Source organism: Elgaria multicarinata, chromosome 5 (assembly GCF_023053635.1).
Source record: "Elgaria multicarinata webbii isolate HBS135686 ecotype San Diego chromosome 5, rElgMul1.1.pri, whole genome shotgun sequence".
NCBI lineage: Eukaryota > Metazoa > Chordata > Lepidosauria > Squamata > Anguidae > Elgaria > Elgaria multicarinata.
Genome location: NC_086175.1, coordinates 4,976,651 through 4,999,701, shown reverse-complemented (window position 1 = coordinate 4,999,701; position 23,051 = coordinate 4,976,651). Strand labels below are relative to the sequence as shown.

General features: G+C 53.5%; 1 protein-coding gene across 2 annotated transcripts in view; it reads right to left on the bottom strand.

Moving 5' to 3' along the window:
* The window catches only part of CTBP1 (C-terminal binding protein 1), a 426,424-nt gene extending 423,516 nt beyond the window's left edge, over positions 1–2,908 (bottom strand). For both annotated transcript variants that reach the window (XM_063125925.1, XM_063125926.1), the window contains exon 1: positions 2,903–2,908. The gene's annotated coding sequence lies outside the window, so the exon portion shown is untranslated. The remainder of the gene's footprint in view (positions 1–2,902) is intronic.
* Between the last annotated feature and the right edge of the window lie 20,143 nt (positions 2,909–23,051).

The window sequence follows — 23,051 nt, the reverse complement described above, 5'->3', positions numbered from 1 at the left end:
GGCGCTCGCACACCGACAGGTAGCGCGTGGCCTTGAACTTGTTCTCCAGCGCCACCAGCTGCTCGTACGTGAAGGCCGTCCGCGCCCGCCGGGGCTTGCCCGACTTGGAGTCCGAGCCCGGCCGCTTGCGCTTGGCCTTGCCCGAAGCCGCCGCCGCCGGCTGCTGGGAGGGGGGCGGCGCGGGCGGCGGCTGCCCGCCCGGGCCGCCTCCCGGCTGCGGAGGCGGCTGCGCCCGCTGCGCCTCAGCGTGATCGTCGTCCGCGTGCAGGGCCCCGCAGCCCCCCTCGACGGCGCCCCCGAGGCCGCCGCCCCGGCTGGGGCTGCTGGCCTCGCTGCCCGGCTCCTCGTCCGCCTCCTCCTCGTCCGCGTCGTCGTCGTCGTCCTCCGCGTCGTCGTCGGGCGCTTCGCTCTCCGCGCCGGCATCCAAGGCGGCCTCCTGACTGCGGTACAGCTCGCTGGCCTCTGCACACACAACAAGCGGGAGAGGGTCAGCCGGGCGCCGAGCAGCCGCGTGGAGCCCCCCGGCCCGCAGCCCCCATCCCGTGGAAGGCCCCCGCCCGATCCGGGGCCACTCGCAAGGCAGCCCTGCCCTCCCCCGCTGCCTGGAAGTCATTCGGGGTGGCAGAGGGGCCGCCTCCCCCCCGCCTGCCGGTGTCCAAGAAGCCTCCCCCGCCCGACGGAGACCGCCTTCGCCCCTCCCCGCGGCCTCAGCCTCCGATTCCAAGAGGCCCCGGAGCAGCGGAGGCCGGTGGGTCCCATTTCGGGTGGGGCGGGGGGCGGCGTCGGCAACTGGGAAGCCCTTCTGTGCCGCCAGTTCGGGCTTCAGCCCCTCGCAGAGCGCCGTCGGGGTGCTGGTGGGACCCGGCTGAAACGCCGAGTGAAGGCACGACCCGCCGAGCGTGGAGCTTGGAGCCCTCGGCCTCCGCTGCCCCAGAGATGGCGGAGGGCCGGCAGGGGCCCGTTCCCTCCAGCGCCCGGCCCGGGCTGCGTGGCCCCTCCCTCGCCTCCCCCGGCCCGAAGACGGGTCAGCAGGGACAGCCTCGCCCGGCCCCGACCCGCGCGCGCCCGAGACAGGGCCGCCGCAGCGCCTTAGTCGGCGGGGAGGGCGCTGGGGGGCGACGTGGCGTCCCTTCCCACGGGGGTCCTCCCCTCCCAGCCAGGAGCCGCTCCAGCCCCCGGCGGAGGGGCCCTGGGGAGCCGCTGAGCCTGGGCGTCCCGGGGGCGCAGGCCGGGGCCGCCTCGCGGGGGCCTGGGGGCAAGCGTAGAGGTACGGCGGCGGGCGGCCTGTGGGGGGCGGAGGGCCTGCGGGCTGTCCCGGCCGCGCCGGAGCTCGGGCCGGCCGAGAGCGGAGAACCGCGAGCCCGGAGGCGTCACGTTGACCCAGAGGGAGCGCCGAGGCGGCTAGCGGCGAGGGGGGGCGCCTGCCCCCTTCGCCCCCGGGCCTGTTTATTGACGGATCCGCTGCAGGAATTGGGGGGTAATGCTGCCGCGGGGAGGGGGGCTGTTCAGAAGGCGCCTTAAACCAGGGCTTTAACCACGGCGAATAAGCCAAAGAGCCGAAGAGGCCCAAGAGCCGCGGTTAAAGCCCGGGTTTAGGGTGCCTTCTGAACAGGGCCCGGGGCCGCGCGTAGGCGGAGGGAGCCTCAACTCCTGGCGAGTTGCTTGGCGGGGCCTTCGCCCGCCGGCCTTTGGCTTGTTTGTTTTTGGACTGCGCAAGATACGAATTCCAATCCTTGAAATCTATGGCGTGCCTGCTTCGTTTTAAGCCTAACACGCCGGGATGAGGATGAGGATGTGTTGCTGTTCTCTTTGTATAGCCGACCTCCGCTCCGACTGTCCTCGACTGACACCGACTATCCCCGTTCTCTCCCCCGCCCCGCGCCACGTTTCAAAAGCGTGTTATTATCTAGTATAGATGCACCCGCCCCAGCCAGCCTAAAAGTTCGTGGGGGGGGGGGAGTTCATCTGGTTTGCAGGGGCCTTTTAAAGACAAAAATTGTAAAAAATATATATTAATTATCAGTTTGTTAAAAAAAGATAGGGAGGCCTGTATAGGGTGCGCGCGCGCGGGAGGGGGGAGTTTCAGGGGTTGTTTTTGTTTTTGTTTGCTTGGCGTCCTGGTCTGGGGGGGGGAGAGTGATTTTTAAGTTCACTTCCCCTCCCCAATATTATCAGAAAGAACTGACCCTTTCTTTGGGATTCGTGCCCACAAATGTACTTCTAGGAGGCGAGAACGGAGCAGGCGTCAAGTAATTTTTTAAAAAATAAAAAAATAACAACAACAACAACAACAACAACAACAACATAACCAGGCCAAAGGATTTCAAAGCGCGACGCACCATTTCGCTGGCAGAAACCAACGCTGCCCTTGGAAAAGGCCGGAGGAAAGGCGCGGAGAAGGCGGATCGCGCTGGCCTCGCGCCTCGCCTGGGCCTCTGGCGACGTCCCGAGCTGGCCCTGGTCAAGCGCCTCCACAGCGTGCGCGCGGGGGGAGGGGTATAACCATCCCCCTCCCCCCCATCACCCAACATTCGTCTTGACCTCCCCTCCCCCCTCCGGCCGCCCTTCGCTCCTACCAGACGACTTGTTGAAGGAGAAACGGGGAGCCGGCGGGCGAAGTCGGGGCGCCGCCTGCGCTTTAGACACGACGCAAAGCCGGGCCGGGACGAGCGTCCCGCGGCGGTAGCGACTGTCCCGGAGCGCAGCGCGCGGACCGTCCCCCTAGGGGGCTCCTTCTGCCCCCCTTTTTTCCTGCCCCGGAACAAAAAAAGTATTTCGTTGGACCAAATACTTGCATCGATTACCAGAGGGAATTCAGGCTCAATTAAACCCAGGCTGTGCCACGTCCAGATCAGTTCGCGGACCCCTCCTTTATTTGGGTTTATAAATCGTTCGCCCGTTCCGGGGCCTCGGGCGCGGGCTGCCCTCTTCTCGGCGCTCCGCAGCCTTTGCTGTTGCCAGAGGCCCGTCCTGGGGCTGCTGGAAAGCCATTTTGGAAGGCACGCAGCCCCCCACGGGGCGAGCCCGGCCTCAGAGGCTGTGGGAGGGCCGCTGGGGGGTGGGGTGGGGGGGGGAGCGAGCTTCTTTTTAAACGTCTTCGCAGTTGGACTCCCCCCCCCACCCGACGCGGTTGACGTACCGGCGGCGGCATCGCTGAAGCCGGCGGGACCGAAGTGCGCTCTGGGGGCGATCTGGAATCCCGGCTGCAACGCTTGGGCATGAAATAAATAGAACGTGATTTTTGTGCGCTATTTAACTCCTCGCTGCAATTATTTATTTAACTGTAATTAATTGTACAACCGATCTCAAATTTTGCACAGATGGTAAAAAGTGCTATTTGCATGGCGTTATTTATTTTGAAATGGTTTTTAACATTGCCTGTTGCTTTGTCAGACAAAAGAAACAGCGACCTAATCTTGGACTGGAGAATTGTCGGACAATATTATTTGCCAAAACCTAGCGGTTGACCTACCAGAGGAAATGCGTAGAGCCACGGGGGAGCAGTTCGAAACGTTAAAGGTAAACGTTAAAGGTAAACGTTAAAGGTAGGGCAAGCTAGGAGGTCTATTGATTGACAGATGGATCGCTTGATAAAAGCATTTCCGCTCGAAAACAAAACAACGACCACCAGTAGCGTATCCAGTTATAACGTTTATAAATGTATACATCTTTGTTTTGTTTTGGAGTTGCTGCCCCGGCTGCACGTCGCTTGCTGGAAAGTATTTGCCTCGCGAAAGGGCGCGATCCCGCGAGCAGCAGCCCTCGGAACCTCCGCCGGAGACGCTCCCGCCGGGCTGCGTCCAGAGCATTTCGGGGAGGAAGGCGGAGAAGCGCGCGGCAAAGGCCGGCCCGCCCGCCCGAGGCGTCCGCGCGAGGGCCTCGTAGCCCCCCGAAGGCACCCAGAGGGCGGAAGCGCTGCCCCGGCCGCCCCCGGCCGCCTGGCAGGGAGCCCGTGCCGGCGAGGCTGCCCCGAGGGAGGGCCGAGGCTCGGCGCGGCCTCCCCCGCTCCCGCCGAGGCCCTGGCGAGCGGGGCAGCGCCGGGCTCTGCCTCCGGCTCGCCCAGCCGCGGCTTGGCCCCGGCAGGGCGCGCGCGCGGGCCGAGGTGAGGGGCAGCCCGCGGGAGGCGCGGGCCAAGCGGCAGGCCGGGCGGGGCTTCTCCGGGGCGGGGTTGCAGCGCGGCGGCGGCGACGCCGGCTTGCCAGGGCGGCCCGAGAGGGGCCCCGGAAGGTCCCGCGGCGGCGGCGGCGCTCCTTCGGCCGCCTGGCCGGGGCTGCCCAGACCGCCCGGCCGGGGCCAGCGAGCGCGCTGCTCTCCGGGCGCGCCGCCGGGGCTGGCGAGGCGGCTGGGCGAGCGAGCGGGCCCTGGGAGACGGCCTGGCACCCGGCCTGCCTGGGAAGCAAAAGCAATCTGGCGCCCGGGTCGAACGGCCTGCCCGGTCGATAGGCAGCCCTAATAAGTGTAATAGGTTTTAATCGAGTAATTATCCGAATTTTGACCCTATAATTTAGATGTTAGGCGAGAGTTTGCAAGGTGCTTGAAAGAGATATGCACAATTCGATAATAGGATATCGACCCGCTCAGGCCGACACGCCACTCTGGGGCGATTTCCCCCCATTATGCAGCCTCTTTACGCTGCTAAGCACATTTTACTTTAAATGTAATCGAAGGAATTTAATTGTTTTTCCAGAGATAACCAGCGTTTTGTCACAATTAGTCTGATTTGTCCTAAAAAAGCTACGGGGGGGAGAGAAAATTGAATCTGTAGCCTGGAGCAGGGAGCAAGAAGCAGCAGCAGCAGCAGCGAACGTGCGAGCGCGCGCGTAGAAAGACGAGGCAGGAGGGCATCCCCAAGTCCTGGACACACATGGAGCGCGGAAAGGGCCAACTGGGGGTGGGGTGGGGGATCCCCATTTTAAACCCGCGGGGGGGCGTTTCCCAGGGGTTCCGGTTGAAACAGTCCCAGGCCCCCCCGCAGGCTTCTCGCAATGGCCCCCTTCCCCGCCATCCCACAGCCCAGGAGGTTCTCGAAAGCGCCCAGAAGGGGACGCGCCACCCGACGTGTCAACTCCGGGGCACCTCTCTCTGGACAGGTGAGCTGCAGCAGGAGGCGGCCTGCCCGCTGAGGCCCCTTGCCCTCCTTCTGAGCCCTGCCCATAAGGCAAGTCCCGCATGGCCTCCGGGTACGCCGAGCAGAACACCTCCACGGCTGGCGCCGCGCTGGGCTGCCCAGCGCGCCAGGGCCCCAGGCCGGGGGAAGGGGTACGGGCTTGGTATACTCGGCTCGCCTGTCCCTCTTCTTGCCTGCGAGCCTGGACGGCGACTTTCCAACTTTGCCCCCGCCCGGCAAAACTTTGGGCGACTGAGTGGAGGAGCCCCGCGGGAAGAGATGCGCCCCGGGCTCTGGGAAGGAGACCCTCCGCCCCTCCTCCCCGGAGCCCGGCCTCTGGCTTCCGCTTGTTGCCCTAGCGGGGTCACAGGACGAGCGGCTGCGAGAGACCGAGGCAGAGCGAGAAGCAGACGCGCCTGCGGCTTGGACGGGCGCCTGGGGGATTCGACGGTCGGCCCCGAGCGCCTCCGCCGCCGGCCGGTCCCCCCCCCCCCCCGCGCCCCAGCCCGGCGTTCCCAGCCCGACTTACTGCGCGGGTCGGCCGCGGACTTGGTGCGCCTGCCCGCCGGGCCATCCTGGGCCAACGCCTTGGCTTCGGCGCCCGCCTCGGCGTCCAGCTTCTCCGGGTCGCTCCCCAGCGGGTACTCGGCTCCCGCGGCCGCCGTGGATTTGTAGAGCACGGCGCACTGCCGGCGGCTCTTGCTGTTGAACTTGTTGGGGTCCAGGATGTCGAGCACCGAGAAGGAGGTGGTCCTGTGCACGGCCGCGGGCGAGGCGGCGCCCGCTCCCTCGGGCCCGCCCGTGCCGTGGCTGTCGCTGTTGGGCCGCTCCCTGCCCACCAGCGGGCACGAGTAGGCGGGCGGCAGCAGCTCGGTGCCGGGCGCCAGGCGCTGCTCGGCGGAGCTCTCCATGCTGCCGTCGCCGCCGCGCCAGCTGCAGGACCCGGGCTCCCCCAGGAGGCGCTCCGCAGGAGGAGGAGGAGGAGGCGCAGCAGCAGCAGGAGGAGGGCTCGCCGCCGCTGCCGCTGCCGGAATAGAGACGTCACCCACCTGAGCCTGGTCTCGGCTCACGTTCATGACTCCTCGCAGAGCAGCAGCCCCCCCCCCGGCCGCCCCTCCCCTCCCCCCGCCCCTGCCCCTCCAGATGACTTCCTTCCTCCAGCAAACTTCGCCTGGCAACACCCCCTTCCGAGGAGGATGCGGAGGAACTTGGCGGAGAGAGCCGGGCGCAAGGGGGGGCGGCTGCTGCTGCTGCGCTCGAGGGGCCCCCTGCCGCTCCTTGTCACCCCTCCTGCTGCTGCTGCTGCTGGGGCCTAGGCATTTATCGCACCCTCCTTCACGCCAGACGGTGGCTTCTTTACGCATTCGTATTTAGCACGCGGTTGTAATTGGCTACAAATTAATCCCTTGCCCGGAGCGGCCCGCGCTCTCTGTCCGGAGGAGACCTCAGAAGCGCGGGAGCGCGCCGGGAGAAACGGGAGGGGGAGCGCGCGCGCCCTCGCTGAAGCAAGAGTGAAGGCTCGGAGTTGGGCTGGCGGAGATATACTTCGCTGTCAGCTCTGTTTCGGCGCCCCTCCACTCATCTGGAAAGCATCTAAATAGCCTTATTTGGAGAGGGGGGGGGGAGGAGAAGGAGGCGCGCCTTTCGAAATAACTGCTGGATCCGCAGAAGCGCAGCGATTAGGCACCTGTCTGTCGGGACCCAGCACCGCTGCGCGCAAGTCGAGAACTTTATCCGCCGCCCCCCTTCAAAAGACACCTTCACCCAATTGCATGATTGGACTTTAAGATCGACCCCTTCCAGTTCTTACCAGTGAAAAAAGAGGCACTTACTCGCGAGTAAGGGCATTGGCGGAAAGAACATCCGCAATGCGAACAGAGGCAGCTTTGGACCGTTTCGCACGAGGGAGAAGTAAACACGTGCTCATCGTGGCGTGAGTTATTTACAGGACCACGCGTTCGAGCTGTTTGCCTTCCTTCTAGTTACCGATTCAGAATTGAGTTTCTCACCACACTGTTCTGGAATTAGTGAGAGAAGGAAAACGCAAAGAACCAGATAGACCACCACCAAGATAAAGCAGCTGGACAAAACCTCCCCATCTAAGAATTTCTGCTTCACCTAAAAGATCAAAATAGCAGGCCATTTGAATTACACCAGAGAGAGAGAGAGAGAGAGAGAGAGAGCGAGCGAGCGAGCGAGCGAGAGCGAGCAATTCCCTTTGTTATCTAGAATTTCCTCCAATTTGCTTCTTTGATGACATTAATTCTTTTCTTGTTTTGGATGTCCAGCTCACAGCTTAGTTTGAATTACCTGCCAAAAGAGGAGCCGGGAATAGAGAAAAAATAAACGAATTTTTATTTTATTTTATTGGGTGTGTTTTTTTAAATTTGTCTTTGAGGCTAGTGACACATACAAGGGCAGGTCCTTTGCAATTACCGCGAGCAATGATCCTTTGGAAAGCAGAAATTAAAACTTGGAAGGAATAATGGGTAAAGCAATCAGCTGTAATTCTGGTCGGGCTCGGACATGATTAGCCCATCAGCGGCCCGGGCCCAGGGGAGTCCCTGCGGGCGGGAGAGCCGGAGCCCACCGCGGCTCCCTCTCGCCCCTTCTCTGCCTATTAGAGGCCGGCCGTGAGGCTTGAATCGGGAGCCTCCAACGAGCGGCGCTTCATCCGGACATTATGCCCCATCTCCCGGGTGGAAATCGCAGCCGGGAGCTCTGATCCTCTGGGGGGAGCGACGCGCCCGCCCTGCGCCACCCCCCAAAGCGGGTGCCTTTGCCTTTCCAAAGCTCGCCCCCACCCCGCCGCCCGCCGCATCCCCTTTGGACGGGAAGCTCTCCCTTAGAAGAAGAGCCGGTGGTTATGACTGAGGAAAAGCAAATGCTGCTTCAGGCAGCTGCCGAGGGAAGGCCGGTCCTGGCGCATCTTCGCTCTCACCACCTCGCTCCTTTTACCTTTCCGGAAGCGGGGGAAGGGCAGGACGAGGAGGAGGAGGTTTCCCCAGAGCCCCCACCCCACCCCTCAGGACCCCGCGGCGCTTGGGCGCTCAGCCCTCCTGGAGAGGCAAGCAATTAACCGCGAATTAATCGAAGGCAGCGCCCCAAAGGTAGCGCATTGACCCGCAGATCCCGGGGCCGCCATGCGGAAACAAGCGGCGCTCCCCCGGGCCCTGTCCTCGCGACGGCGCTGGGGGGGGGGGGGGCGCGGAGGCGCGCAGGTGCCGCACCCCGGAGGGCCGCCTGCTGCTGCTGCTGCTGCCGGCCGGGCCTGCCTGGCTCGCGCTCCCGCCCCCCGGAGGAGGAAGACCTTGGAGGGCTCCTAATCACAATTGATTGTCAATTAGAGGCTCATTTGCGCAATCTCCATCCATCTGCCATCTCCAGTTATCTGTTCCCTGGAAAGTTGGCGCTGATTCTGGGGGCCTCGATGCCTTGTGACAGGCAATAATGTCTCCGCTCCTGATCAGGCCTGGCTGCGGCCCGAGTGCGAAGGCCGCCGTTTCCCAGAGGCAGGAGCGGAGAGCGGAAGGGGGCCGCCCGCCCGCCGGCCGCTGGAACGGGGAACCAAGGGCCCAAAGGCAGGCCCGGCCGCGGCCACGTGGCAGGCCGGGCCGTTTCCCAAGCGGGAGCGCTGCGCTGCAGGCCGCCCCGGCCCGGGGAGGCTCGGCCCGGGGCGGCCCTTCAGCGCCCCCTTCCGCCGGCTCGTCTCCCTCCACGCACTGCAGGCCCTCCTGGGCGCCGCCAGCCCCCGCGGGTCCCCCCAGCCCCAGCCCGCGCAGGCAGGCAGGCCGCGTGAATGGCGGGGTCCCCGAGGGCGCTGCGGAGCGACACCGTGGCGGAAAGGCAGCTGCGCCGGGGCCGAGGAAGAGCTGCTGCGGGCGGCCACGGGTCCCAAGGAGCCCCCGGGGCCGGGCAACCGCTGCGTCGCTCTAGCTCGGCCTGCCGGGAGCCCGGCCAAGCTGCGCCGTTGCTCGCCGGTCGGCTGAGGCCCGGACGCCTGGGCGAACCACCCCGCCGCCCGGGCCGTTTATCTCCCGCGGGCTCTCCGGGCTGCCCTTGCCCCGAAGGGGCCTAGGGGGCGCTCCCCCCGCCTCCCGTTGCCCTGCGAGGGTCCTAATGCCGGGCGGGGAGCTGGGTTGGAAGGACGGGCCGTGTGGGGCCCAGCGGGGCCGCCCGCCTGCAGCCTGGGCGTGGAGCCTCGCCCCTGCGCCCCACGCCCCTGGGGCCCCCGCCCCCGCCCTTTCCCGCAGCGCTGCCCTCGGCTCTACGGCCTGGCCCCCAGTTTTAGCTCCAAACTTCATTTTTAATTAGATCGTCTCAAGTCCAGTCAACAAATGAACCTTTTCTTTTTGTCCATTCATCATCGCCCTGCAGCCGCGCAGGCAGATCTCAGGGTAATTAAGGACATTTATCGTGGTGGTAAAACAGTTTAGCAGCCCTTGTTATATTGGGAAGGTCACTTTGATGGATTTACATGGGGTGGGGGTAGCGGGAGAATTGGGGAGGAGGGGGGATTCTCGTCCCCATCCTCCGCCTCCAAGCCGTGCGCATTGATCAGAAACGTGTGCCGAGAGCATGGAAAGGTCATCGCGGGAGAAGGAGAAACTCTCTCAGGCACCTTTGTTGGTGGGCAGGAAGTCCGCTTCCATCCCCGGTGTGCACGTTGTATGCCGCCCACACGTGGCCTTATGGTGGGAATGGGGGCATCTAGGAAGGAAGCGGATACCCCCCCCCCGAACTATTGTTGGCTTCAGTGAATTAAACACCGCACCTTCAGCGTCTATAAGATTTCCGACGAGAAAAGACCTCCCCACAACCCCAAAGGGTTCATTCAAGACACCTGCACTATTAGAATCTTTTTATTATTATTTTCTTCCATACAGACGCTGTTCTCCCCTGAGATCTGAACCGTGGCTGGTATTAATATTGCCAATAATAATAATAATAATAATAATAATAATAATAATAATAATAATAATAATATCTCAGAAAAGTGACAGAATGTCTCTGATTCCCGCTGTCCCGTTTCTCTCAGGTATCCCAAACAGACCGATTTCAACAGGCAGAAGCCCAGGAAGCAAGATGAAAAGACTTTTAATGATGTACCAAGGCTTGCACCCTTTTCAGGGCAGCAGGCACGGGGCTGTCCCAGTTTACTGTCACCATCCTCTCTTGAGGAAGGCTAAGCTGAGAAAGGATGGCTTGTTCGAGGCTAAACAACCAGCTTTTAGCTAGGGTTTTTTGAATATGTCAGTTGCTCAGAGAAGCCTTTGGCACACAGTTCGCCAACTCTACTATATAATTACCTGGAACGGAAATAATGACATATTCCTCCGTTTACCTTATCCCTAACCTGCCTTTCTGCGCTGAATTATAGATTGGAAGCCCTTAGAGGCAGGAACCTACAGGTAGAGTGATTTGATCTCTCGCTCTGGTCCATGACCAGCACGTTAGATGACAGGCAGAAGCCCAACCGGGTGAGGGAATGTTTTCTTGCTAAACACAGTTCCCGATGCGTTTCTATTCCTGAGTTCCTCCTCAGAGTCACGGCAAAGGAACCAGGGGTAGCAGCCTTCCTAATCGCCAGCCTACACAGAATGTTGTTTTCTCATTAGCTTCGCCATTGATCCATTGCCCCAGGAAGGACTCTTCGGTTGGAAACGCGAAGGGAATCGGGCTTGGCAATCGAACCCGCGGGGCTTCTGCATTCTATATCTGCCTGCCACGCCCTTGCGATACGCCAAGCACGCAGTCCCCCCCCCCCAGGCTATAAGAGCCGTTAGGGTGCCTGTAAATGGAGCTGGTCGAAACGGCATAGCGATCCTGGCTTACCTGGGATTTCCCTTGTCTAGTGAGATGAAGCGAGAGGACCGAGTCCCTTCCGAAAAGCTGCAGCAGCCGCGTCTCGGGCTACCCCAGGCATTGGCGTGCGAGGGTTGAATATACGTGCTAAAGTCGCCCCCCCCCCCCCGCCGCGAATGCCTTTTGATTTCACACACCAGACACTTTTGGCACAGTGCTGAGGTGAGGAGGCAAGCCGTGGGAATGTTTTAAATCTCTTCCCAAAATTCTTACAATAACTATTTCTACCAGCCACTTCCCACTTTTCACTTCAGGGCAAAACAATCTCACTTTATCTTCCCTTCCCTACTTTGGCCAGAATATCAGTGTTTCTCGCTGGACGCCACGGCAGGCACAACAAAGCAGTTGTTGGGGCACAAAATGTAACGAGCTAAATATTGTTTGGGTTTCTCCCGTTTCCTGGCGTGTGAGTGCAGAGATTTTATATATCGTGATAAAGGTTAAAATGATTTAAATTGTTACTCACGTTAAACTCAAATGCATTAATTCTCTCCCAAGAAGTGGAATTGGGTGGGGGGAGGGGAGAGAGAAGGAGGTTATGGAGCTGATGTTGCCCTCTATCAATACATTGTCAGCTCCTCATCGTAGAAGATTTAAAAGCCCAGGGGATTTCCAGGTTAAGCTAGTAATGAGCTTAATTGAGGTTAATGCTTCCTGCACAGCTCCTTGATTATTAAATTAATATTATCACACACATGAATCATAATTAGAAGTTTAAATAATGCTCCGGGGGAAACCTCGGAGGATCTATTAAAACAAGGGTATTTCTCCCTTTTCTCGCTGCTTTTCTGGGGGGGGGGGGGAAAAGGGGTATGGGGGGGGGAATTATGGCCGGGGCCTGCAGAACTGAGGCGTCTTGTGGCCATTGATACTGTGTTGGAAAAGACGGTCGCCACAATTCTTGTGAGCGTGTCGAACCACCGCATTACGCCAACCACCCAGAACGCGAGACCTCCTTGTTTTCACGACTCCGTTTAAACTCCGCTCCTCCGAGTTCGGGCCTTACCCTCTCCCCGAGTCAACCAAAATCCTGCTTCAACGCCAGCGCGTCTCCGTTTATCTGAGCGCACATCTGATCTCTCCGGGCCCAGGAGTTTAAATAGACTATTAATAAACGGACTCGTGGTTGTCACTGATGCCGCTGGAATGATTTCATCGACAGCAGTTTTGCTTCTGAAGGATCCATTCATAACTCATCTCCTACAAAGGAGATCCTTCTTGCTCGTGCCGGGCCGCCTCGCTAAACACAGTCGGTACAAACGGGGTTGCAATTGGGGGGGGGCAGCCCCGCGGCTGCCCCCTGCCCCCCTCCCAAACAGAGGCAAGAGAGCGTCTGCTTCAGCAGCCGGGAGGCCCCGTCCTGCTTCCTTTCTCGCTGTGCGTTTTCCGGGGAGGGTGTTTCTGATCTTACAAAAAGTCCCACGAATTTGAACAATTCCAATTCTCCTGACCTGGAGCTGCAAGTTGTCTTTCTCTCTCTCTCTCTCTCTCACCAGAAAAGTGGGGCTGTGAAAACCAAGGCTCACAGCAGCGCCCCTCCTTCGCGCCTGGGTCCCCCCACCCCCACCCCACTCGCTGCTGCTGGAGTGTCTCCCCGAACCCCCAGACCCGAAAGTAACAAGCGCGAGGCAACAGACCAGCCGAGCGCAGCCCGCCGAGGCCAGAGGCCGCGCGAAGGCAGCCTCCGATTCCGCGGGGAGGGCCGGGCCGGGGGCCGGGAAGGCGAGGGGGCGCAGCTGTTCCGCTCTCGCGCTGGCCAGAGCAGCCAGAGCTGCTGCCGTCGACAAAGGGGGAGAGAGCGAGCGAGCGACAGCGAGAGTCCCCCTCTGCCTCGCACAAAACCGGTGCAATCCTTAAAAGCAGAAACCGAACGGGTCCAAGCTGAAAGCCGCCTTTGCCCTCTCTGGGGGGTGGCGTGGGGCGGCGGGAAGAGCGCGAGACCGAGAGAGAGCAGAGGGGTTCTTCGTGCCCTACAACTCTCTCTTCTCCCCTTCTCTCTCTATTTATTTCCCTCTCGGTTGCTGAAACGTATTGAAGGGGGAGAAAAAGGAAACATTAAGCTCAACCGGGAGCTTTGCCGACGGTTTAACGATTTCAAATGAGCTCTGACTCGGGTGAAAATCTGACAATTACCCATCAGGATGGCAGATGATGGTTAAAATTACCAGGAATCAATATTCTCACCGGGTGTCCCAGCCTGATAAGAGAGACCAAGACAATGTTGACTATTAAAGTCGACAGCTTGAGATATTACACTATTAGTTATGCTATTTTTAATAATCTATAATATTTGGGCTATAATTAATTAATTATACGGGTCAGATAATATCTGGGGCTGGAATTAGGTCTGAAAGGTCTATTAAGGTTGGTAATGAGAAAGGAGAAATCTAATCTAAGGACGAGGAGCCGTGAAGGAACAAATAGACAACCGACTCCAGATAGACAGAGCGGGAGCCGGGGGCTGCAGGAGCCCGGGGGAGAGAGGGACGCGCCGGGCCTGCGGGCCCCCACCTCACCCCACCCCGCTCCGGTGGCGCCGGTTGCCCGGGGACCGGGAGCCGGATGGGCCTGCAGGCGCCTTCCGTCACGTCCCCCCTCGGATGATCTTTCTTGACACATACCCCCCCACACCCCACACCCCCAGCCCGGATCTGAGCTCGGGTTGATTTCGTATACGAAAACGTATTAGACGATGCTCCTTTATAGATATGGAAGTCACTCCGCTTAGAAGGAGGAGGAACAAACCACAACAGCCACAAGCCTCCAGAGTCCCCCTCCCCCGAAGCAGGCAGGCGAAGCAGCGACGAGGGCCGAGCGGGCCCTTCCTGACGGCCAGGACACCCACAGGCGCGCCAAGAGCGCCGACGGCCGGGCTTTCCCCCTCCCGGACGCCGCCCGCAGAGAGGCGCAGCCGCGCAGTCCCAAGGAGGCGAACCTTTCGCAAGCCCATTAAGGGACAAACAGGCGAACAAAGTCCACGCTTCGAAGGTGTCATTTATTTATTTATTTATTTATTTGCAAAGAGGACACGTGTGTTCCGTGACAGCATCTGAAGGGGCGGCTGCGCGCGCGGGGTGGGTGGATGGTGGGTGATTCCCGTTGGCTCGATGGCTTTAATCCATCCCTCGGCAGATTGGATGCTGGAGATCCAGCCTTTAGATACATGATGTAAAAACAGACAGACAAACAAATCTAAATATCACTTGTTTCTTTTTCGAATCCAAGATATATAAAAATACACCACCTCATAAATATGCAAACAAAAATAATTGTTTATTGCATATTTACTGCCCATGCCTGTTCTACCAAGGCACTCCAGTAAATTATGAGCAAATTCCCTTGTGTGTGAAATAGGTTTGAGGAAAACCCCAAGTTAAACTGTATGTAGCATAATTTAAACCTTTTGCTTACTTACTGTCTCTAGTCTAGCTTTGCCAGTCACATTGATGCTATTTATATGGGATTCTGAATGCCAGGGGACATTCTAGATCCTATTAATTCCACCCTTATGGACTTCGGAGGGAAGAAGGTGAATGTCCAAAGCAGGCATTCCTGTCAAATACGACACCATTTCCCCCCCAGCAAAGGGAACTTTCTTTAGTTTTAAAAATTAACCCTAGATAAACAGCATATATTTGATTATTTATATGTTCTCTATTATTCTTTTTATAATTACATATTCTTGCTTTTCTCTTCATAAATTATGCTTTTAATTTAAGGCTCAGGTATACATTTTCTATTTGTCATTATCATACTCATCATGATTGGTTAGAGATAGGAGTTTGTGAATCTCAGAGACCTCTGTAAATCTAAATATCTTCAGAGATTCAATACTGTGGAAATTAAGTCTTTGCATTACTTAATATGTATGGGACTTAAGGACACAGGGTTTGATATTCCCTACCAACCTATCATTTTAATTATATATTAAAAGTATTTCTAGCTCACCTTTCCAGTTAAAAGACATGCTCAAGGAAGCTTACTAAATGATAATACTAGAAATACAAGGTTCAACATATTTTTCTGAGCTCCAAAATTCACTTTGTTGACATTTCTGTGGGTCTGAACAAAGCATCACGATTAACAGTGCAACCCTATACAGATCTACTGAGAAATAAGACCTACTGAATTCAATGGGGCTTACTGCCTAGTAAGTGTATGTAAGACTGCAGCATTAATATTGTAAATTTCACATTGTGTTTGGCTGTAAATCATGTAATATGACACAATGTACACTGTAGAGGTTGGATGCAAACAGGCTCATAAGTTAGTCATGACTACCAATCAAAAGACATTGTGCACCTTTTCCATCTTTTCTTCCTTAACACATTGTTTGTGGAAAGAAAAAATGGAATACATGACAAACTTTAAAATCCCATTGATTTCAATGAATCTACTTTAAGTATGACTCTGGATCCAAAGACATACGATTGGTCAATACAGCTCACCTGACAGTGTTTATAAAAGTAGAAACTGTGGTGGTAGCTGCAGCAGTAATGAAATTAATAGCAGTTGCAGAAGTGGATAAAACAAGACAGTCAACCTGAAATAACCAAGAGCCTTAGAATGCAATGTCATGAAAAATAAGACAAGGATGTTAAAGAAAACAAATTAAATATGGATAGGACTGTAATTTTTATGGCATGTGATGAAAAATAGAATATGAGGAATGGTACCAAGCCCATTTCAATTGGGTAAAGGTTTTCTAATCCAAAATTATTTTTTCTCCAAATCCTGATCTAAACAACATTTTGCTATAGTCCTAATAATATTCTTGAATTAAATGACAGTTGTGTGTGTGTGTGAGTGGGGGTTAGGGTCTTGGAAGCCTCCACCAACACCAAAACCCCAGCCTAATGAGGACTGAGCATGCTCAATCGCCATGGAATGCTGGCTGTCTGGGAGCAGGGGGAGGGGATGGAATAGACTATCCTAGAAGAGGGCATGGCAGGCTGGCTGGAACCCTGAGCAGGAGCACTCCATGCTACAATGTTTTGTTGCAGGCCCACTTGCTCTACATTCTAATTCTAATTCAGTCCGCTGAGTGTTGTTGCCTATGTAGCCAGAATAGCAAGCATCATGCACTAAAGGGTGAATTAGGAGATTTGGGCTCTGAAAGGTTCTCTCCCTCTGCCCCATTTTGTTGCATATACTTGTATAAATTAATTCCAGTTCAATTCTCTGAAAGCCAAAACAGTCATTCCTTTAAATTAGGGCTGCCCCAGAAACTTGAAATTAGGAGATTCGTTGCTGGAATCTATTGTTGTAATGTCCATACATGTACTGAGTGGAAGGCTATCTAAAGAATTTTAGCATTTTCATTATTCAAACAGAGATTGATTAGGAGCACCTGCACAGTGTGCAGGACAAAAGCATCTACGCGCTGCTATTTCTGCACATGTCCTGGAGCTGGCTCGTTCAACCTTTTACTTTCTGAGGGGAATGTAAATGTCCAATTTGCACTGCTCATCTTCCTGGAATGATGTCATTTAACCTTTAAGTTACTGTTTCCCAAACTGATCCATTTAAAAGTTTGGATTTGAAAACTTTCAACAAACCAAAGTAACCGCCTGTAGGTTAGTAACCACCTCTGATTCAACACTTCTTTTTCACTTCAGGCTGCATTTCCTGTCTGTATTCAGCCAGTCAATGTCTAAGGCCATTTCTCTCTAGTATATGGACATAATGTTTTGTTTTTGTTTGGTAAGTAAAAGTTTGTTTTAGACCTAGGTGCTGGTAGGTGATACTGGAAAGGGAATCCAAGGAGGAGCAGTTCAGGAGGGGAGCGACGCAGTCCTGAGTAGCTTGCTGGTGAGAAGGAGAGCTGGGCCTTCGCAGATGGAAATGTATCTCCTGCAACTGCTCCCCGCAGGGCAGCTGCTCAGGTCACAGCCAGCCACAGCTGCTCCATACTGACTGTAGGTTCAACAGCAGGGCTTGTGAGAGGAGCCGGTCAGAGGGAAGAACATAATGTAGTGATGTATGATGTCATAACGTAGAACATGGTGCCAGACTGCAGTTCCTAAAATGCATATTGCTGACACACCAGCAGCCCAATTTGTACACAATGAAACCTTGGAATCACGGACTACGTGTTCTGAGACTGAATGGAGGAATTTGCAATTTGCTGAGCAAAAATATTCTTTAGAAAAATTCTACAAGTTTGGGATGAACAGAATTTATTTTAGAAAAACAAGAAATTGAGATAAACCAAAATGGACAGATCTGTCCATCCTAACTGTCAACAACCATTGTCTACAAAGGAGGGAAGCAAGATTGCTAAGCATTAAATCTGTATGGCTCTGCTCAGGTTGCCTAGTTATTTCTCCGCCTTAGGGTGCAAAACACAACCCAACTGGCTGACAAAGGATCATTTTTGTGTGAAAGAGTATTGTAGGAGGAATTTCCTGGTGGACTTTTAAGAGGTACTGAACATAGGCACAGATTCCTACAATACCTTGTAACAGTACGTCTTACATTCCCCACTATAGTAGGTGTAAAGAAGATCTGAAGATAGACATTCAGAATGATTGACTTCACTCAGACTCACAAGCACAATGAAACTGTTATAACTTTAATAATAATAATAATAATAATAATAATAATAATAATAATAATAAATTTATTTCTTAACCACCTCTCCATCCTGACCAAGGCGGAGAACAACAGTAAGTATAAAACACTGATTAAAAACATAGTATACATTGTTAAAACATCCTAAAAAACTTCCTAAAAGTATCCTAAAATTCCACTGGATATGCCTGCCAGAAGAGATCATTCTTTATAACTTTCTTAAATGTTAAAAGACTGTTAAGTTGACAAATCTCTTCCGGCAGGCCATTCCACATTTATTAAAACATTTATTAAATCAATTTAAGAAAGTTAAAGTCAAACACACACACACACACACACCTCCATTCAGCAAAGCAAATAAAAAGAACATACTCACAAGTCTGGCACATTTGGAGAACAAGACAAACACAAAGACAAATGCAGACTCTGTGAAGGAGCCCTTCTCCACAGAAGGATTCCCATCTCTCCCAGGCAAGACCAAACCTTTGCCTGAGGGAAGACATCTTATCCCTCTGTGCTCAGCCTTAAATGCCCAATTTGACATAATCAACTCCTCCTATTGACGTCTTCTAAATCCTAAACCCATTGGACCACCTCATCCTAAAGACCTCTCCTGAAAACCTCCTCCCCTTTCTCAGTTAGTTGTTTATGACAACGAAAGGTCAAGTTCCCTGTTCTTGTGGTTGTCTGGTTCTTATTTTTCCAACCACAACCTCACCTGTCTTTCACCCTGGACCCTTCCTCTAGTTACAGTTAGTACATGTCACAAGTTCTTATGAATAATGTCTTTTGAGTAATACCAAGTTACAAATGTTCATGAGTGACGTCACTGAACAATATTAGATCATATTTCCAAATAATTTTCTGTCAGGCCTTATCCAAACCAGATCATCTAACCCTTGATACAGCATTCTATGTGTGTATGCCTACTTGCCCCCTTAATATTAAAGCATTACCCTAACACTTGAACACCCATTTAAACCCATTCTATGCCCCCAAAGCTTCTTTCTCTAGGCTATGCCAACAAATGTTTATAACCCCGATCTTACACATAATTAGTAAAATTTCAAATGAAGAAATAATCTTACAGTATCCACCTTGTTGTCAATAATATGCTTTTAAAAAGGCATTTTGAATGAGGCAGGGAGACTTCACGTTGCAATTCAAAAACCCTATAGTAAAGAGGATAATGATATCAAATTAGTAACAAATATCTGAGGTGACATTTTTAGAGAAATATTCAAGCTGCAGTACCTCAGGGAACAGACATCCATACAGTCATTGTGGGCAACCCCACGGGAAATGTATTGCAACAGGCTATTCTTATGACACCATGGATTATGATCTGATATAAATTTGGCCAAGGAAGTTACTTTCAATATCCCCATCAGTTTGGAAAGGCATCTCCAGTCACTCTCAGCATTCCGACATCCAGGTGCAACAGTGAATCCCAGACTGAGTCAGAGGAGGACAAACCTCCTTCGGTGACAGGCAGCCCCATTTCCAGGAAACATCAGAACTCAAATACTCGGCAGTTTGTGTGCTCTGGGTCCAGTACATTCATATGCATTTTGTCTTGAATTATAAGCCTGAGAGTGGAGGAGTGAGGCAGCAGTGGAGGCTGGTGGCTCCAGTGTCAGTGGGGCAGTGCATCCATTCGTGGTTTCACCTCTCCAAGGTGCATCCTCCACCGCGAGGCAATCAAACCATCAAAGAGGAGCACTATGAAAGCACACGTGGTTTTGAAGATCATCTAGCTCTTCAGGCACTGCAGGGCCATGCTTGCCCTCCAGACCACCAATCTCTAAATAATTTCCTCTTCCACTTTGTGTGTGTGTGTGTGTGTGTGTGTGTGTGAGAGAGAGAGAGAGAGAGAGAGAGAGAGACAGAGACAGAGACAGAGACAGAGACAGAGACAGAGGCAGGCAGGCAGGCAGGCAGGCAGGCAGAGATACAGTGGCATGGAAAGAGAAAGAGCCATGATATGCTTTATTGCTACCAATAAATTGCTCTCTTTATTGCTCTCATCTCACACTATTGCCCCGCTCGTGCTCTTCGCTCCTCTGATGCCATGTTTCTCGCCTGCCCAAGGGCCTCTACTTCCCTTGCTCGGCTCCGTCCATTTTCTTCTGCTGCCCCTTACGCCTGGAACGCTCTTCCAGAACATTTGAGAACTACAAGTTCAATCGCAGCTTTTAAAGCTCAACTAAAAACTTTTCTTTTTCCTAAAGCTTTTAAAACTTGATGTTGTGCAGACTTCTACTGTTAGTTTTACCCTACCCTGTGCCTGCTTACCCTACCCTGTGCCTGTTTGCATTCTCTTCCCCTCCTTATTGTTTTACTATGATTTATTAGATTGTAAGCCTATGCGGCAGAGTCTTGCTATTTACTGTTTTACTCTGTACAGCACCATGTACATTGATGGTGCTATATAAATAAATAATAATAATAATACCACTTTTGGCTGTGGTTCCAACCATCATGAGCTGCACACCCCCTCCCACTCCAATGGGTTCATGGCTGTTTATAGGGAAAATATTTTCTATCCCTGATTAATGCTAATTTATCTGGGGAAACAGAGTATCAGGCAATATAGCTGCAGAAAATAACAACATATATGCATGGTAGCCAATCAGTTTTGGCTGCCCATGTATTGATAAGCCAAGATGCAAATCTGTGCAGTTTCCACGTTCCATTTTTTTCTAGTTGCGCAGCCTCTCCCCAACTTTCCCCCAGGGTTTCCCTCCACATCCCCCCCCCCCACTGCCACTAGTGTCTGCAGTGAACCTGTTACTTTCAACCTGCTGGTTATGTCCTAGCCTTATTAGGTCTTCTGGGATAGACTTGTCTCAGAATCACTGGGACCTGCTTGTCACAGGCAGTGTGTTTGTGACTCCAATAAATTGCTGGGGTTGGGAGAGAGTAATGGCAACAGGTAAAGAAGCGAGTGCTGGTGGGTGGTCCAGAAAGCCCTCTGACTGCTTGAAACAGGTTTGTCTGTGGATGCACATGGGAGCTTTGGCTGGCCTCTTATCTCGCTGTGTGCAGCAAGAGTCATTTCAGGGAATTGTTGCAAAATCCACGGGATGAATGTGTATATTGGTCTACAGGTGAGTCTGTCCTTTACCCTTTGGAAAAAGCTTCCCCACCTCTTTTAGGAACATTGACGTAGGGTGCTTCCAAGAGGTGAAGTGTTCAATCTCACAGTGCAAGCACTCATCATGAGAGTCCCCATAGCTACACCTCCAAGGAGAGCCTGAAATTGTAGGCAGCTGTGTTGATCCATAATCAACAAACCAGTTCTAGGAGTTTTTACTCCTAGGAGCAGGTCATTTGTAAAGTGAATGGGTCTTAATTGCCCATTCCAGACCAGGCCACTGCAAAAGACTTAAATTACAAGAAGGAACAATGGCCCTGTTCAGACAACACAATAACCACTGGTGGTTTTAGTCATCAGCCATGAGTTAAGCAGTCAACAGTTGGTATTTGTGTCATCTGTCAGGCAAAACCCACCCCACGGTTGACTTTTTCATCAAAAAAATACACTGGAGAAGCACAACTGGCTGCAGAGTTGACTAGTCACACAACTGGTGGTTATTGTGTTGTCTGAACTGAGCCAGTGGAGTTTTTTGACCCATTGACTTTTTCACCTGGCTACAGAGTTCTCAGGCAAGAGTGGCCGAAGCGGTGGCTGCCACTCTAGTCCAGCTGGCAGAACTTGCAATGGCTGATGGGATACCAGTGGGAAGACTGAGGGAGGGCTAGGAGAGGGGTGGAAGCTGTGTCATTCAAATGCCGGGTTGACTATTCTACTTCTATTGACTTTCTACTCAATGCGAGCCTCAACCACCCACAGTTGTGTAGGAACATATTGTGTGGGGAGTACCCACAAAAAACCCAACTGTGAATTGATTACTCCACCCACCATTGACTAATGTGTTGTCAGAATGCAGCCAATGTATTGGGGGGAAAAACAGCCCCCCCAGCTACTGTGGAAATTGCAGCTAAGCTCAGAGGGTACAGGGAATTTGGCGGCGGCGGCCGGGAGGCGGGGAGCGATGATGTCAGCATCCCTGCTACTAAACAAGTGCCTGTGAGTCTGGGCACCCCCATCCCACTGGTGCTTCTGGACGGAAAGCCCTTAGTGCCCCCGATCAAAAGGCGTTGTGCAGCTATTCTGTCTTTCCATCCTTAACACATTTTTGTCTAGTAAGAAAAAAGATGGAGAAATCACGGAGAAACACAGAGGGGTTACAAATGGAAGATGTCATAATCTGGAGAAAAAACACCCATAAAATTCAGTAAATGAGGCTGGGTGATTGCACAATAAAAGCCTCATCTGGAAGCACCCATAATTTTCAGAGGCTCGTTTTTATTGTCATGCACCACCAAGCAAGATGGAAAGTTGCTTGTTGTCTTTAGCTGTATTCCCCCCACCCCCTGCCAAACACACACACACACACACACTCAGCTGATGAGTGCAAAAGCTAAGCTTGGAACCCCTCATTTTTCAGCTCAGGGAAGCTTGTCACCACCACTGCTTAGTACATAAAACCATGCCACCTTTTGCTGTAAAATCATGAGAACAAGAGTTTAATAAAACTGGTTATTCTACTCTTACATAAATAACATTTTCAAACAACAAAAAGTGGTGGTGGTGGTGATGGTGAAATAATAATCTATGGCTTAGTAAACAGCCATTTAAATGTTACTGGAAATAAAATAAGGGCAAGGGTGACATGGCCACTTCTTATTGCAGCAGTGAGTTTATTTTGACTATTCCCATTTTTCATTTTAAACAGCTTTTCTTTCTCAGGTACATGGCTGGCATGACAGTCCTTTATTTGCCAATAGGGTACTGAGTGCACAGTACTGTACGTATGCAAGTTGTCATGTTCTCTGGCCTTGATCCCCCCTCTGGCTCAGAGAAGCACTCAGAGGTGGAGGAGGCATCTGCTGCCCTTGGGAACTTGCAGACCTGAGGATGTGGCTTTACTGGACTCCTTGGACTCAGAGGGGCCCCCTCCTCCCTGACCATGCAGCCCTCACCATCCCCATGCTGGAGGAGTCAGCAGCCGCAGACCCTTGGAGATCCAGCCAGTTCCCTTAGAGGCAGTGGAGCAGTGGGTGTCCTCCTCCTCCGAACCTTCTAGTAAGTGCCAGGCAGGGCCGGATTTAGAGACAACCAAAGTAAGCCATGGCTTAGGACCTCATATTATGATGGCTCTCTAAATATATTGGAGAGAACTATGGTTTAAGATAAATAATATGAAATTGTTTTGGCGTAAATATGTTGGGAAGTTTGGTGTGACTTCTATAGAGAAAGAGTGGCAACACAGCATTTATTATTGGAGCCGATAAGTGCAAATTATAGCTAATTTAGAAGAAATTGAAATCAAATTACTTTATTAGTACTTTTATGACCATCTTCAGAAAAGGCTATCTAACACTGTTTAACTACAAGCACCCCCTAATGCTGGGTGATACCCTTTCAGTATCCTTCCTA